The 16,556-nt window shown below is 40.2% G+C and overlaps 1 long non-coding RNA gene across 2 annotated transcripts; it reads left to right on the top strand.

The window, feature by feature from the left end:
• The first annotated feature begins 478 nt into the window (after positions 1–478).
• LOC126068001 (uncharacterized) lies at positions 479–13,935 on the top strand. Of its 2 annotated transcripts, XR_007515517.1 has the most exons (4): positions 479–618; positions 9,558–9,692; positions 12,809–12,930; positions 13,510–13,935. It is a non-coding gene; the product is annotated as an uncharacterized LOC126068001 (long non-coding RNA). The 2 variants fall into 2 exon arrangements; XR_007515516.1 differs by lacking the exon at positions 13,510–13,935 and having other exon boundaries at positions 12,809–13,243.
• The last annotated feature ends 2,621 nt before the right edge of the window (positions 13,936–16,556 follow it).

Raw genomic sequence — 16,556 nt, 5'->3', positions numbered from 1 at the left:
TTACGTGAATGATACGAATGGCATTGTGGCAGCTCTAGGCGTGCACAAATTGGGTCTCCTTTCAAGGAAGCAAGCGCAGTGAGGAGTGAGATTAGCTAACAGCCTCCAGCGACCATTTCTTTGGTGTCCATCACAGCTTTCATGCAGAGGTCTGCTCTTCCCAGGTGCTCCCAGGCAATGACTGAACGCGGCCAGCCATTCCTACCCAATGGAGATTCCTCTAATGGGGAATCTTTGCTATGGAACTCCCCACTGGCTTGACTGAGACTTTCTCAGAACTGCCCTGCAGACTGAGGCTCTTCCTATTCAATCCTTCTTCCTTCCCTCACTCTCTTCACAGGTATCAATCAAGATCTGCACTGCAATCTGAGACTCTTCCCTCTTACTCTTGCTCCTTTCCCCCTTTTATCCTTCACAGGTGCTTCCACAGATAGTATCTTGCACATCTAATTTCATCTTGCCATCTGCTTCTCAGAGGGCCCAAACTGGCACAAATAGTGTCAAAGAAACAAAGACGGATGGAATTTTAAGAAAGGAGTGATCAACAGTGTCAAAAGCCAAAGACAGACTGAGAAAGAGGCGGACAGGAAAATATCCCTTGGATTTGTCATTATAGAGGTCAGTACTGGCCATAACTATTGTAGTTCATATTCCTTCTTCTGCTATTGTGTCTCCTCTTAGTTACAGCTTCTCCCAGATTCCCATCAACCTTCCTCATACATCATGATCTCCAGACGTCTCATCTGCATCCCTTCATATGGGTACACTTCATTTGTTAAAGAATTGAGCTCAGTGTTCCAAATGCAGTCTCATCAATGTTGACTATGGGAGGATTATAACTACCTTTTATCCACACACTATAATGCAGCCTAAACTTGGATTCGGTTTTTTTAATAGCCAACAAACTCGGGGCCGTTATATTCCCCAACTCCAGAGAGTGCCAGTCAGATTATAATCTATAATGACATAATCTTCAACTTTAATCTGCCCCTGGGTCATAATCAAGAAAAAACTCATTTGCTCCACCTAACTCAGATCATAGCAAATGTTCTTGAACCTACCCTGCCAAGAAACCTAGGCTCGTACATCCTAACTTTAAAGTTCCTACACTGTCAACAACTTATCAGACCAGACACCATCTTCTTATCACCAAGCAGATAAACCAAAAAAACCAAACCCAGTCCATCGAGTCGATTCCGACTCATAGCAACAGAGTAGAACTGCCCCATAGAGTTTCCAAAAAGCGCCTGGCAGATCCGAACTGCTGACCCTTTGGTTAGCAGCCATAGCACTTAACCACTACGCCACCAGGATTTCCTTCACTGAAACAAAACAGAGCACCAATATTGCTACCAGGTAAGATTAACTAGACAAGAACCTTGTATCTTCTTGGGAAGCTGGATTTCAAGGGGGTGCTGTTTGGCATGTGCTGTAGATAACTGATATCTCTTCAGATTCAACTAATTCTTGAGAATGCAGGCTGTGTAGAAAGTAGACAACAAAATATTGAAAGACTGCATGGAAGTGCAGGCTGAATACACGCTGGGTAAGAGATATACTGAGAGATGGCTGAGTTAATCTTATTGATCAAACACCTGATTATACTTCTCTGTTATCTCATGATAGGTTAGAGCATAGTGTTTACCTGGTTCCCTTTTACATGACATCTAGACTAGAATTCCCCTTAGGTGCCCCCAGTTAAGGGGCTCTTCCCTGAACTACAAACAGCTCCGGTTCCCAAATACGGAATGAGACCACTGTTGGCCCAGATGGAGTTGGTCCAGAATAAATATGGTTACATACATTGTATTTTCAGAGTAGAGTACTTCCCAGAGTACTATCCTGCTGGCCTTTTCATTAGAAACTTTATTGTGTGTTACCATAACTTCCCTAGATACACACACACAAGCAAACTACTAGAAAGTTAAAGTCTTTGGGGGAAAAAAATCTAGTAATTGAGTTTAAACCTGGATTGGAGTTCCTCTTGATCAAAACAGACAAAAACTAGAAATAAAGCCTCCGTTTAATGAATAATCCGAATTAAATCATTAACACGCCAGGAGTTTTCCATTATTCCCTACCCTCAGCTCACGGATCAAGGTGGACAGGAAGGTAACCCATTTCTCAAATTGACCCAGATCTCTGCCCCAGGCAACTGATCCATTCATTGGGTCTGAGTTCATGGCAAAGTCCGTCTGGATCACTTAGAAATACTGCTTATGATATATTCAAATTGGGACTTACCTGGTAGTATGGGCTTTCCCAGCTGAGCATCTGATGCTATCAGAATAGCTTTAACATGTGTTGATAGAATAAATGTTCTCATCATGAAAGGAACAAAAGGAAGGAAACTCATGAAAATGTACCCCACTGCTTTGTTTTTTATTTACCAGTGGATAAACTCCTATATGAAATTTGTGAATAGCCCTTTTCAAAGATAAGCTTGGAGCTTTGTGCCATCTATCTCTGTCAAAACTGTATGTTGGGCACTGATTCTGGGAACGTTCCTATTAACTTTTAATGTCTAAAAGTATAACGCTTTTACATTACGGATGCCAATATTTAGCATAGAGGGTTTTCGTATCTCACCTAAGGAAAGCATTTTCTGGTCATCCCAAATAAGCCTAAAACACCATACATGCAAATCTGAGTGCAGTGTATTTTCTGCTATGTGGCACAAGCCTCTTAATTGGTCCCTCTGGCCTAATTCTCTTCCTCTTCTGATGCATACACACCTGGCCAATAAACATATTTCTAAAATGCCAACAATGGATATACGGAAGTCCTGAGGGGAAGCTAGATATGGAAGAGAAGTGAGTTAACATTTAGACACGTTGAGTTTGAGGAGCTGAGAGGGCATTGGGGGAGGAGCTATTCCAAGACAGATTTAAATACAAAGTACAAGAGGAGATTAGATCATGACGTGTAAGTTTCTGTTATACAAATAAAGATGATAGTTGGAGTCACCACATCTCTGACTGAGAGTCTGAGGGTGTAGAGCAATGGCAAGTGACTTTTTTTTTAACAAGAAGTGTCACTTAAAAGGAACAGAAAAAGTTTATGCACAGTGTTTTTTAAACATTCAAAATGAAAATAATGCCACTGAATTCCCAGGCAAAAATTTACTCTGTGGGATGATTTACTAAGGTATGAGTGTTCATTCTTCCCTCAGGCAAATGTTTTCCAGCTTATCTTCAATATATTGTGATGTGGAATATAGGGACCGGATAGTGAAGACCTAAGTGGGAAAGTGAGAAGAAGAGGAGAAGGATTTAGACAGAGTGTTTAATCTTTAAAGTCTTGGAAAAAAGGGAGAAGGGAGAAAGCAAAAGCCCAATAAATGGGGACAAGAGGAAGAGCTTAGGGGTCTCTGAGGACAGAGTAGAATGGAATTCAAGAAGTATGGCTCTATACCATGAATGGGTTGCTCTTTGATACTCTTTGAGAGATGCTCTTTGAATATCTTTTTTCAATTACTGTGTGTCTTTATATATGACCCCAAGCAGAGTCTGAAGCATTTGGGGCTCCAGGATTTATCAGGATTAGAAGAATAATGCCAACGAACTAATTGGCAGTGCTTTTGAACCACTAAAATATTACCTAGTCATATCTCAGAAGTCACAAAACAGAGGCAGCTTTCTAATTTTTTATAATTCAATCTGCATTGCTGTTTAGAGTTTATAAATGTTTTCACATTTATATCTCATTTTATCTGTGGAATGACTTCTTGAATTATTATCATCCCTAATTTGCAGAGAGGGAAAATGAAGCTTAGAGAAGTGAAAGCCAGAAATAGATCGGAGTTTATAACTAGTTCCAGTCAATTTAACACTTACTGAGCCTTGATTACTGAGTTTTGGGTACTGTACTAGATATTGGGGATGCAACAATGAATAAAATATGCCCCAATCCTCAGCCACAACACATTTCCTTTCCTTACTTTCCCACAGTTCTCTCCCATAGGACTGGGATGGGTTATGGTGAGAGGTCCAACGCTGAGCATCACCTACATGTTGTTGTTGTTGTTGTTCGGTGCCGTCAAGTTGGTTCCAGCTCATAGCAACCCTATGCACAAGAGAAGAAACACTGCCCCATCCTGCACCATCCTCACAGTCGTCGTTATGCTTGAGCCCATTGTTGTAGCCACTGTGTCAGTCTACCTTGTTGAGGGTCTTCCTTTTTTCCACTGACCCTGTACTTTACCAAGCATGATGTCCTTCTCTAGGGACTGATCCCTCCTGACAGCATGTCCAAAGTAAGACACAGTCTTGCCATCCTTGCTTCTAAAGAGCATTCTGATCGAACTTCTTCCAAGACAGATTTGTTCGTTCTTTTTGCAGTCCATGGTATATTCAATATTCTTTGCCAACACCACAATTCAAAGGCATCAGTCCTTCTTCAGTCTTGCGTATTCATTGCCCAGCTTTCACATGCATATGACGCGATTGAAAATACCATGGCTTGAGTCAGGCGCACCTTAGTCTTCAAGGTGACATCTTTGCTTTTAAATACTTTAAAGAGGTCCTTGCAGCAGATTTGCCCAATGCAATGTGTCTTTTGATTTCTTCACTGCTGCTTCCGTAGGTGTTGATTGTGGATCCAAGTAAAATTAAATCCTTGACAACTGCAATCTTTTCTCTGTTTCATGGTGTTGCTCATTGCTCCAGTTGTGAGGATTTTTCTTTTCTTTATGTTGAGGTGTAATCCATACTGAAGGCTGTGGTCTTTGGTCTTCATCAGTAAGTGCTTCTAGTCCTCTTCACTTTTAGCAAGCAAGGTTGTGCCATCTGCATAATGCAGGTTGTTAATGAGCCTTCCTCCAATTCTGATGCCCCGTTCTTCTTCATATAGTTCTGCCTCTCAGAGCAGCAGGGTCACCCATAGAGGGCAGGTTTCAGCTGAGCTTCCAGACTAAGACAGACTAGGAACAAGGACCCGGCAGTCTACTTCTGAAAAGAATTAGCCAGTGAAAACCTTATGAATAGCAGCTGAACGTTGTCTGAAATAGTGCCAGAAGATGAGCCCCCCAGGTTGGAGGGCACTCAAAAGACAACTGGGAAAGAGATGCCACCTCAAAGTAGAGTCGACCTTAATGACATGGATGGAGTAAAGCTTTCAAGACCTTCATTTGCTGATGTGGCACGACTCAAAATGAGGAGAAACAGCTGCAAACATCCATTAATAATTGGAATCTGGAATGTACGAAGTATGAATCTAGGAAAATTGGAAATCATCAAAAATGAAATGGAACGCATAAACATCGATAACCTAGGCTTTAGTGAGCTGAAATGGATTGGCATTGGCCATTTCAAATCAGACAATCATATAATCTACTCTGCCAGGAATGAGAAGTTGAAGAGGAATGGTGTTGCGTTCATTGTCAAAAAGAACATTTTAAGATCTATCCTAAAGTACAACGCTGTCAGTGATAGGATAATATACATTTGCCTACAAGGAATACCAGTTAGTATGACTGTTACTCAAATTTACGCACCAACCACTAAGGCCAAAGATGAAATTGAAGATTTTTATCAGCTTCTGCAGTCTGAGATGGATCGAACATGCAATCAAGATGCATTGATAATTACGGGTGATTGGAATGCGAAAGTTGAAAACAAAGAAGAAGGATTGGTAGTTGGAAAATATGGCCTTGGTGAAAGAAACAATGCTGGTTGGAGATTGGATGATAGAATTTTGCAAGTCCAACGACTTCTGCATTGCAAATACCTTTTTTCACCAACATAAATGGGACCTCGCCAGATGAAACACACAAAAATCAAATTAACTACCTCTGTGGAAAGAGACGATGGAAAAGCTCAATATCATCAGTCAGAACAAGGCCAGGGGCTGACTGTGGAACAGACCATCAATTGCTCATATGCAAGTTCAAGTTGAAACTGAAGAAAATCAGAGCAACTCCATGAGAGCCAAAATACGGCCTCGAGTATATCCTACCTGAATTTAAAGACCATCTCAAGAATAGATTTGATGAGTTGAACACTAATGACCTAAGACCAGACGACTTGTGGAATGACATCAAGGACATCACACAAGAAGAAAGCAAGAGGTCACTGAAAAGAAAAGAAAGAAAGAAAAGACCAAGATAGATATCAGAGGAGACTCTGAAACTTGCTCTTGAACGTCGAGCAGCTAAAGCAAAAGGAAGAAATGATGAAGTAAAAGAGCTGAACAGAAGATTTCAAAGGGCAGCTTGAGAAGACAAAGTAAAGTATAATAACGATAATGTGCAAAGAGCTGGAGATAGAAAACGAAAAGGGAAGAACACCCTCGGCATTTCTTAAGCTGAAGAACTGAAGAAAAAAGTCAAGCTTCAAGTTGCAATAGTGAATGATTTTATGGGGAAAATATTGCCTCCACAGACAGCCAGTTTAGAGGAAGAATCTTCTCCAGGGTACTCTGGCAGTTCCATGCTCATGATGTAATCATCAGAGATGCAAAGATACGGAAGACACGGGAACTCTTACACCCCACTCGGAGAAGAATAAATTTGTACAACCACACTGGAAGGCAATTTGGCGATATCTATTAAAGCTGAAGATGCCCTTATATTACAATCTAACAATTCTACTTTTCCATATATACCCAAGATAAAAACCAAACTAGTTGCCATCAAGTCAACTCTGACTCATGGTGACTGCATGTGTGTCAGAGTAGAACTGTGCTCCATAAAGCTTTCAACGGCTGATTTTTCTTTTGAAATAGATCACCAGGCATTTCTTCTGAGGTGCCTCTGGGTGGACTTGAACTTCTAACCTTTCAGTCAGCAGCTGAGCACACATTAACGCTTGAACCACCCAGAAAATCCTATACTCAAGATGCTCTCCCTTAAATATACAAGAGATATGTAAAATGATTTTCATTAAAGCACTGTCTATAACAGAAATAAGGAGCCCTGGTGGTACCGTGTTTAAGTGTTTGGCTACTAACTGAAAGGTTGGTGGTTCGAACCCACCAGCCATGCCACAGGAGAAAGATGTGATAGTTGGCTTCAGGAAAGACTTACAGGCTTGGAAGCTGTATGGGGCATTCTAGTCTGTCCAATAGTGTTGCTATGAATCAGAATCAACTTGACAGTGGGTTTATAACAGAGAAAAATGGGAACAATCTAAATGTCCGTCAACTTAAGAATGCTTAAGTAAATTGGTATATGATCATATAATGGAATACTATTAGTTAAAATAAATGAGCTAGAATATAAATAGAATATGCATAAATCTCAAAAAATATATTGAGTGAAAAACGAAGTGGCTTAAAATACGTAAAATATGCTACCATTTACATTAAGTTTAAATACATGAAAAATACTGGATATTTCTATGTGTAGTGAATATATGATTTCAATGGGTTTTTTCTTTTTTTTTTAGCTGTTTGTTTTGGTAATGATAAACTCCAAATTCAGGACAGTTGTTACCTCTGCTGAGGAGGAGGTTGATAGAATACACAGAAGGCTTTAGCTGAATCTGTATTGCTTCTTTGCTAAAAAAAAAAAGAAAAGGAAGAGAGAGGAAAAAAAAGTGGAATAAGAAAAAAATACGGCAAAATATTAAGATTTGACAAAGCTTAGTGGGGAGAGCAAGAGAGTTTGTTCTGTTATTTTCTATACTCTGTATGGTTGAAATATTTTGTTTAAAAGTATATAATGTATATATAGATAATCCCAAAGAGCCTGCAAGAAAACTTCTAGAGCTAATGGAGGAATTTAGCAGTTACAAGGTCAGCAAACAAAAATCAGCTGGGTTTCTATATACCAGTGTCATGGATTGAATTGTGTCCTCCCAAACTATCTGCCGACTTGTCTGGGCCATGATTGCCAGTATCACGTGATCATTTACCATTTTGTCATCTGATGTGATTTTCCTATGTGTTGTAAATCCTATCTCTATGATATTGATGAGATGGAATTAGGGGCAGTTATGTTAATGAGGTAGGACTCAATCTACAAGATTGGATTGTGTCTTGACACAATCTCTTTTGAGATATAAAAGAAAGAAGTGAGCAGAGAGACATGGGGACCCTCATACCACCAAGAAAGCAGCTCCAGGAGCAGAGCGCATCCTTTGAACCTGGGGCTTCTGTGCGGAGAAGCTCCTAGACCGGGGAAGATTGATGACAAGGACCTTCCCCTAGAGCCTACAAAGAGAGAAAGCCTTCCCCTGGAGCTGGCTCCTTGAATTCAGACTTCTAGCCAACTAGATCGTGAGAGAATAAATTTCTCTTTGTTAAAGCCATTCGCTTGTGGTCATTTCTGTTATAGCAGCACTAGGTAAATAAGACAACCAGCAATGAGAAATCTGAAAAGGAAATTAGGAAAACCATTCCATTTATAACAGCACTGAAAAGAATACAATACCTACTAATAAATTTAACCTGGGATGTGAAGGACTTATACAATGAAAATTATAAAACACTGCTGAAAAAGATTAAAGAAGACTTAAATAAATGGAAAGATGTTCTGTGTTAATGGATTGGAAGACTTAATGTTGTTAAGATGTTAGTATTACCCAAAGTGATGTACAGATTCAACGTAATCTCAATCAAAATTCCTATAGCTTTCTTTACAGAAATAGAAACACCAATCTTCAACTTTATATGAAATGGCAAGAGGCCCCGAACAGCTGAAGCAGAGTTGAAGGAAAAGAACAAAGTAGGAGGACTCACACTTTCTCATTTTAAAACATATATCTACATTAATCAAAACAGCCTGCTACTGGTATAACAATAAACACATAGACCAATGGAATAGAATTAAGAGTCCAGAAATAAACCCACACACCTATGGTCAAATGATTTTTGATAAGGGTGCTAAAGTCCATTTGATGGGGAAAGAAGATTCTCTTCAATAAATAGTGCTGGGAAAATTGGATTTCCACATGCAGAAAAATGAAACAGGATCCATACTTCACACCATACACAAAAACAAATTCAAAATAGAGTAACAATCTAACATGAAAACTAACACCATAAAATTCTTAGAAGAAAATTCAGGGACAACGCTATCAGGCCTAGCTTTCAACATAGATTATCTAGTATAATAACAAAAGCACAAACAGCAAAAGACATAATAAATAAATGGGACCTGAAATAATTTTTTTTAAGTATATAATGTGAAGAATGTTGAAATGCAAATATTTTGTTACATATATACTTAAAACGGCAATTTTTTTTTTAAAGCATGTATGGTCCCTGGGATTCTAGGCTTTTCTTTTTTTTCTTTGTGCAGAATTTTCTTTCCCATGTTGAAATTTCATCCATGCTTTGATATCTATCTCAAGTGTCACTATCTTATTGAGAATTTCCAGGATAATTTTTTCGGTCCACACTCGCCTCTCCCTTTGCTAAACCACTATAGGTCTATAAAGTTCTGTTGGATAGTATGTTTATATGAACAGACTTCTTTCATGTTGTATAAATCTGCATTGCTTTGCATTAGAATTTGACTTTACTTTTTTTTTATACACAAACCTTGTTTTTCCAATTATATTCTAAGAATCTCAAAAGCAGGGATAATGTCTTTAACTCCTTTGATTTTTCCACAGTGCCCACTGAAATACAAGTTTGAGCTTAAAATACAAGTTTGAGCTACGCTTGCTTTTATTTGCCCAGAGAGACAATGCTAATAAGCTGTGAAGTGACCAAAAATCAAGCAGCAGAAGGGAAAAGAAGAAATAATGGTTTGTATATTACACGTTCTGGATAATCAGCTCTTGAACGATTAAGTGTGGAAGATCTCTTATGCGGAAAAGCAGATTTAAAAAACCCATTTTATGATTATGAAATTGTTTTATAGATCATTTCCAGTTTTCAGATGGTTTTTGGCCAAACTTAAAAATTATTTTGAAAAATCATTTGCTTTTATAGTATGCTATATAACTTTTTATATATATATATAACTGCACACAGCAAATACACCTTGTTTTCATTTTTCCTTCATCCCAGGGATTATTTAACTAGACATGGAAATGGTGGTCCAGGGAAATAAAATAAAAAATAAATAAAATTGTCCACCTGTGGAACCAGGAAAGGGGTTTTGGAGAAAAAAAAAAATTACTGTGAGTTCAGTTCACTCTTAACACATCTTAAAAAAATACTTGGTGCTTGAGGCAACCACCCGAAATTAGGGTTTACCTAAAACCGTAGAGTGAAAGGTTAGTCCATGCTAGTCCAGTATGAAGGCTAAAAAACAGAAGAAATGGCAAGAGGTCTAGACTATATTGTCTCTCCTGGGAATTAACAGTTGGGCACTCCGCTGCTAAACTAAATGTTGTTGGTTCTAACCCACCCAGTGTCTCCACGGGAAAAAAGACCTGGCAATCTGCTTCCGTAAAGATTACATACAGTTTAGGAAACCCCATGGGGTGGTCCTACTCTGTCCTATAGGGTTACTATGAGTTGGAATCAACTTGACAACAACAACAATTGAAGAACAAGATAAATTTAGGAATCAGTATTGCTACTTTATCCAAAGCTGCAACTACTGTGGTCTACGTCAAAACCACCACCATTTAGTCCCTCGAGATTTTCCCAAGAGACCTTTGTAGTGTTTTAAAGAACCACCATCTTGTGGTTCTTTGGCCTAAGTAAAAAAAAAAAAAAAGTGCTACAACACCCAAAATACAGTTCCCTAAATTAAACATTCCCTAAATTAAAACCCACTGGGTGGGTAGCATCTGTATTTATATGACTGCATTATTTTTAACTCCACAGTGAACCTCAGAGAGGGTATACTTCTGAATATTAGTGCCCTTTCTCCATCTCTGTTTCATTTGTATTCTAGCAAAGAAAACCAAAGTCACAAAAATATCTTGCATTTTGGTGAAAGATCATATGTTTCCTTATGTTCACCTCATTTATAGGTGCTAATGTTGAAACAAAATCTTAAAGCAAAGTGACCAGTGTATTCCAATGTAGTTGCAGGCCCTTACCATTGCTCTCTGCAATTTTTTTTCTTTATCCAAATAAAGAGAAACAAGAAAGATGGGGGTATACAGAGAATATATGTTACGAATACTGGATTCTTAAATTCTCTAAAAGGTTAAGTGTTTGTAACTTGGAATTAATTTCCCATGGAAATAGTGTGATTAATTATAATTAGATCCCAAGACAAGGTCATAAAATCTACTTATCCTGCAGGATAAGTTGATTGAGAAACTGTGTCTTCTTTTCTTGTCCATGGGCTCATCATAGAAGAACAAGAGGTATTTTTCTGTCTCTTCTCTAAAGAGTGGCCAGGGTCTGCCTTACCCTGGGGGGAGGGCAGGGGTTGAGATGTGGTAATTTTCTAAAGCCGGCCCATCAGCTTTTCCTCAGGAGAAAGATGTGGCCATCTGCTTCCATAAAAATTTACGGCCTTGCTAAGGGCTATGGGGACCATGGTCTCAGGGGGCATCTAGCTCAATTGGCATAACATAGTTTAAAAAGAAAACGTTCTACATTCTACTTTGGTGAGTAGCATCTGGGGCCTTAAAAACTCATGAGTGGCCATCTAGGATACTCCACTGGTCTCACCCCATCAGGAGCAAGGGATAATGAGGAAAACTAAAGACCCAAGGGAAAGATTAGTCCAAACGACTAATGAACCACAACCACCAGACTGAGTTCAGTACAATTAGATGGTGCCTGGCTACCATCATCGACTGCTCTGACAGGGATCACAATAGATAGTCCCGGACAGAGCTGGAGAAAAACGTAGAACAAAATTCTAACTCACAAAAAAAGACCAGACTTCTACCTGGAGCAAAGGAGAATGAAGAACACCAAAGACGCAAGGTAATTATTAGCCCAGGAGACAGAAAGGGCCACGTAAATCAGAGACTACGTCAGCCTGAGGCCAGAAGAACTAGATGGTGCCTAGCTACAATCGATGACTGCCCTGACAGGGAACACAGTAGAGAATCCCTGATGGAGCAGGAGAGCAGTGGAATGCAGACCTCAAATTCTCGTAAAAAGACCAGACTTAATGGTCTGACCGAGACTAGAAGGACCCCGGAGGTCATGATCCCCAGACCTTCTGTTAGCCCAAGACAGGAACCATTCCAAAAGCCAACTCTTCAGACAGGGATTGGAGTGGACTATGGGATAGAAAATGAAACTGGTGAGGAGTGAGCTTCTTGGATCAAGTAAACACATGAGACTACGTGGGCAGCTCCTGTCTGGAAGGGGAAGATGAGAAGGCAGAAAAGGACAGAAGCTGGCTGAGTGGACATGGAAATACAGGGTGGAGAGAAGGAGTGTGCTGTCTCTTTAGGGGGAGAGCAACTAGGAGTGTATAGCAAGGTGTATATAAATTTTTGTACGAGAGACTGACTTGGTTTGTAACCTTTTACTTAAAGTATAATAACAATTACTGGCCTGACAGAGACTGGAGAAACCCTGATAGTATGACCCTGGACATGCTTTTTGCTCAGTAATAACATCACTCCTTAGGTTCACCCTTCAGCCAAAGATTAGACAGTCCCATAAAACAAAAGGAGACTAAAGGGGCACACCAGCCCAGGGGCAAGGACTAGCAGGCAGGAGGGGAGAGGAAAGCTGATAATAAGGAGCCCAAGGTAGAGAAGGGAGAATGTTGACATGCCAAGGGTTGGTAACAAATGTCATACAAAACAATATGTGTACTAACTGTTTAATGAGAAGCTAGTTCTGTAAACCTTCATGTAAAGTAAAATTAAAAAAAAAAAAGATGTACAGCTTTGGAAACCCTATGGGGCTGTTCTACTGTCTCCTATAGGGTCACTCTGAGTCAAAATCGACTCGACAGCAGTGGATTTTTTTTTTTTTTTTTTGGTAGGACCAGGGAGGCAGAAGACTCAGTCACCTTGGAGGAGAAGGGCTCCAAGAAAAGAAGAATGGCCTGACTCCAGGAGAATTTGGATCTTCTGAACCCACAAGGAAAAGAGGACCAGGCAGGAGGTAGTTTCCATAAATGGCGAGAGTCTATGCCCACTCCAAAATAACAGACTATAATGGTATAGACCTCTGATGAGGATGCCCACAAGGACAGCTGGAGACAAGAAGTAAACACAATGATCATGGAGTCCTTGACGAAAGCGCCAGTGTCTCTGTTTTGCATAACAGATGTCATGGCGTGGACAGATTCTGTGAGTAGTGGAGGCAACTACCACGTGTTAAGTCATGTCAGTTCAGATAATGGGTGTTTTAGTGGAGACCATAAATAATGACAAGAGGCTTTTCCTCAGTCTTCTAGTTTGTGTTTTTCCTGATAACTGAGGTAGGTGGACACTGAGCAAAAAAAAATTGATTTGGTTTAGAAAATGAAGAAATATAATAATTCTTGAACCTGTTGGTTCCCTGGGAGTGTTGTGGGGTGGGGGGGTGTCATCAGGAAGGGGTTAGTTTTGTCTGGAATATTAGTGTGTGGCCCTGTAACCTGCTTTAGTCAACAGAATGTGGTGAAATTGATGCTTGGCTAGTTCTAAGCCAAAACCTTAGGAAAGCTGGCAGCTTCCAATTTTGTATTCTGGAACTTAGATATCCTATAAGAAGTCCTACTATCCTGAGACTACTATAGTTTGAAGAAACTCAAGCAGCCATACGGAGAGGCCATGTAGAGGACAACCACAGCCCCCAGCTGACAGCACAGCTGAGCTTCCAGCACTAACTACCAGCCATGTGAGTGAGGACATTTTGGATCTTCCAGAGAGTTCCGGTGTCTCTGCTGACATCACGTAAGTCAGAAGAACCCCCAGTCAAGCCACGGAATCATGAAACTCAATTTTGGGGTGGTTTATTATTCAGCAATAGATAACCAAAGCAGCTGGGATAGTTTCTGAAACCTGCATGGACTTAGACATAGACTGCTTTCATAAGAGAAAAAAATGACCATTTTTAAGAATGAATATGTTTATGTGTGTTTTTCTCTTATTATTTTATCCAAGAATGGTTTCAGTATATATTTGCAGTTCAATACATTAAATTGTCACAGAATAGTCTTTGAAAGATGGCAAATTAAAGTTGGCTGTGATCAAATAATTGATTACAATCTAAAACTTTTAATCATTTGTTATAGAATTTGTTTCCTCCAACTGTTGCTCTAATCTGTTGCTTCAGTCTATGACTGAAGACCAATATTCTTCAAAAATTAAAATCTCTATGGCTAATTCTCATATTACACCCACTAAAGGGCATTTGCCCAAGCATGTAGCTTAATTGATGCTACGTTTCATTGTTCTAAGGTTAGAAAATAAATGTTTGTGCTTTAAATCACTTGAGAAAGGGAGTTACACTTTCATTTGTAAAAGACTAGCTGAGAGTAAATCAAACCTTCCCAGGGACAACTTGAAAAGGTAGAAAAATGTAAGAAAACATTCATTTGAAAACATTTAAAAACTACCTAAGAAGCCAGAACTTGAGAGATCAAGATGCTAGAGAAAAAGTAAGAGGAGAGCTCGACATTCTACATTACTTTTTACTTTGGGACATTTGACAGTTCCGAGGAAACCCTGGTGGTGTAGTGGTTAAGTGCTATGGTTGCTAACCAGAAGGTTAGCAGTTCGAATCCACCAGCTGCTCCTTGGAAACTCTATGGGGCAGTTCTACTCTGTCCTATAGGGTCACTATGAGCCAGAATCGACTTGACCACAGCAGGTTAGGTTAGGCTTTAAGTAGTAGGAGAAAATGAGGGACTGAAAAGCCTAGCAGAAAGCACAGAAGAAAGCCGAAGGTAAACAGGACAGGGGAGACAAAAATTAGAGTGCAAGGTAACCAAGATAAACAGGACTTGGGCAAAGGTCCTAGAGAGATAAGAAACCTGGAGAGGAGTACCTGACACTGTAAGTCTCCCCCTCCTCCCTCCAGGCATGTACTACATCCTAACTGTGCAAGCCTAATAGCAGCAGCTAAGAGGCTGAGAAGCTCAGGAAAGCTTTCAACAGTCTCAGGGTGATAGGGAGACAAAATGTGGACTTAAAGGTCCTCCAGAAAGAAGGGACTTGGTAACTTCAGGCTGTCATTTGGGACTGCTGAAGAATCATACCCTCAAAGTAAAGAAAAACTCAAAATAACATTATATAGACTGAAACAAAGCTTTAGAACAACTCAACCCCTGACTGAATTGAGGTGATATGTCCCTAAACCTGCCTGGTAAAAACTAAAATAAATACTCTCTGAAGGAAGACATATGGCCTAGAGTCTCTACAAAGTTTCATATTGTAATCCAGTGGCATCAGACCTCATCTGCACCCATCCACAAGGAGGGGTGAGGATCAAGGTCAGCACAAAGCTGATTCCTATGATGTGGAGGTCAGACATACTTCCACTCTCCAACTTTTTAGCCATTTCTGACGCCAGCCCCTGCCCTCCCACCCCCAAAGCACTCTCCACTTCTCAGCTGTTGCGATGGCCACACAGAACTCACAGGCCATACCCACAATTGCATGGTTTATTAGAGAAGTAACAGGCTACAACTCAGGGTCAGGATCAACTTGGAAGTGACGATATAACTCAGGAGACAGGATATGGTTTTTCAATCAGGACAGTTTCCAACCAGGACAGCTCTCAGCTTCTTCTTGGCTGTGCCCACTTGGACTTCTCTTGACCATGCCCTGCTCAGGCAAGTGTAACAGCTCTTGAGCTCTGCAGATAAGTACCCGGAGACACTCTACTCCACCAGCAAGCCTCTTGACTGAAGGCGATCAGCTCTCTCTTACTCTGTGGGTTGGCAAACCCTCTACAGCTGCCTCGTGCCAGTCTCCTAGCTCCCACTGCTTGTACTGCTGCTGCTGTTTCTCTGCCGTTGGGGTGTGCTGTGGTTGCTGCCATTTCTCACTGTTTTGTGCTGTCTCCAGTGTTACAGCTCCATTTCTCCTGAGTCTAGGAGGTTCTCAGCACAGGAACCCTGGGTCCCAAAGACGTACTACTCTTCAGGCTCCTCTTGATGGTAGTGAGGCCCCCCTCAATCTCTGTGGGATTGGCCCTTATGTAAGCCTAACCCTTGTCATTTCAAGAGATGGTCCTCATACGAAGACCAGAACTGACCAATCCCTTCAGTAGATCACAGTCACTTAATTTGCATAGTAATCGACCAATTCCCACAAGGTCATTTAGTCCTATTGGGTGGCTTTATGTATACTATTTGTATAGCAGACTAACCAATCCCTAGTGTGCCTTCTATGTTTGTTTGCAAACCACTCCCTCCCCCGACAAAGTATTTTCATTAGTGCTGCTATGCCAATTTTTTCTTTTTTTACATATTGCTGTAAAAAATTAACATAGTGTGCTTACCAAAACACCTTGCTTGGGGAGGGAGCAGTTGGCAGACAAACGTAAAAAGTGTGAGTTATTTGAGTAAAAATACAGTAATCTAGATAATGAAGTTATCAGACGTAAACTTAAAAATAAGCATGATTCTTGAGCATTGTGCTCTTTTGAAGAATTAGCTATGTGGGATCAAACTGACAACAGTAACTCAAAAGGTCAGATAGGAAGCTTAGGGGCAGGGAGTTTATATTAGCTGGGGAGGAACAATTTTGAAATGAGGATCAGAAAGGTTGTACAACTTGAAGGATGTCATTATTGTC

The sequence above is a fragment of the Elephas maximus genome, chromosome 26, assembly GCF_024166365.1.
Source record: "Elephas maximus indicus isolate mEleMax1 chromosome 26, mEleMax1 primary haplotype, whole genome shotgun sequence".
Taxonomy (NCBI): Eukaryota; Metazoa; Chordata; class Mammalia; order Proboscidea; family Elephantidae; genus Elephas; species Elephas maximus.
The sequence above is the reverse complement of the archived record's forward strand: the minus strand, read 5'-3'. Positions and strand labels throughout refer to the sequence as shown.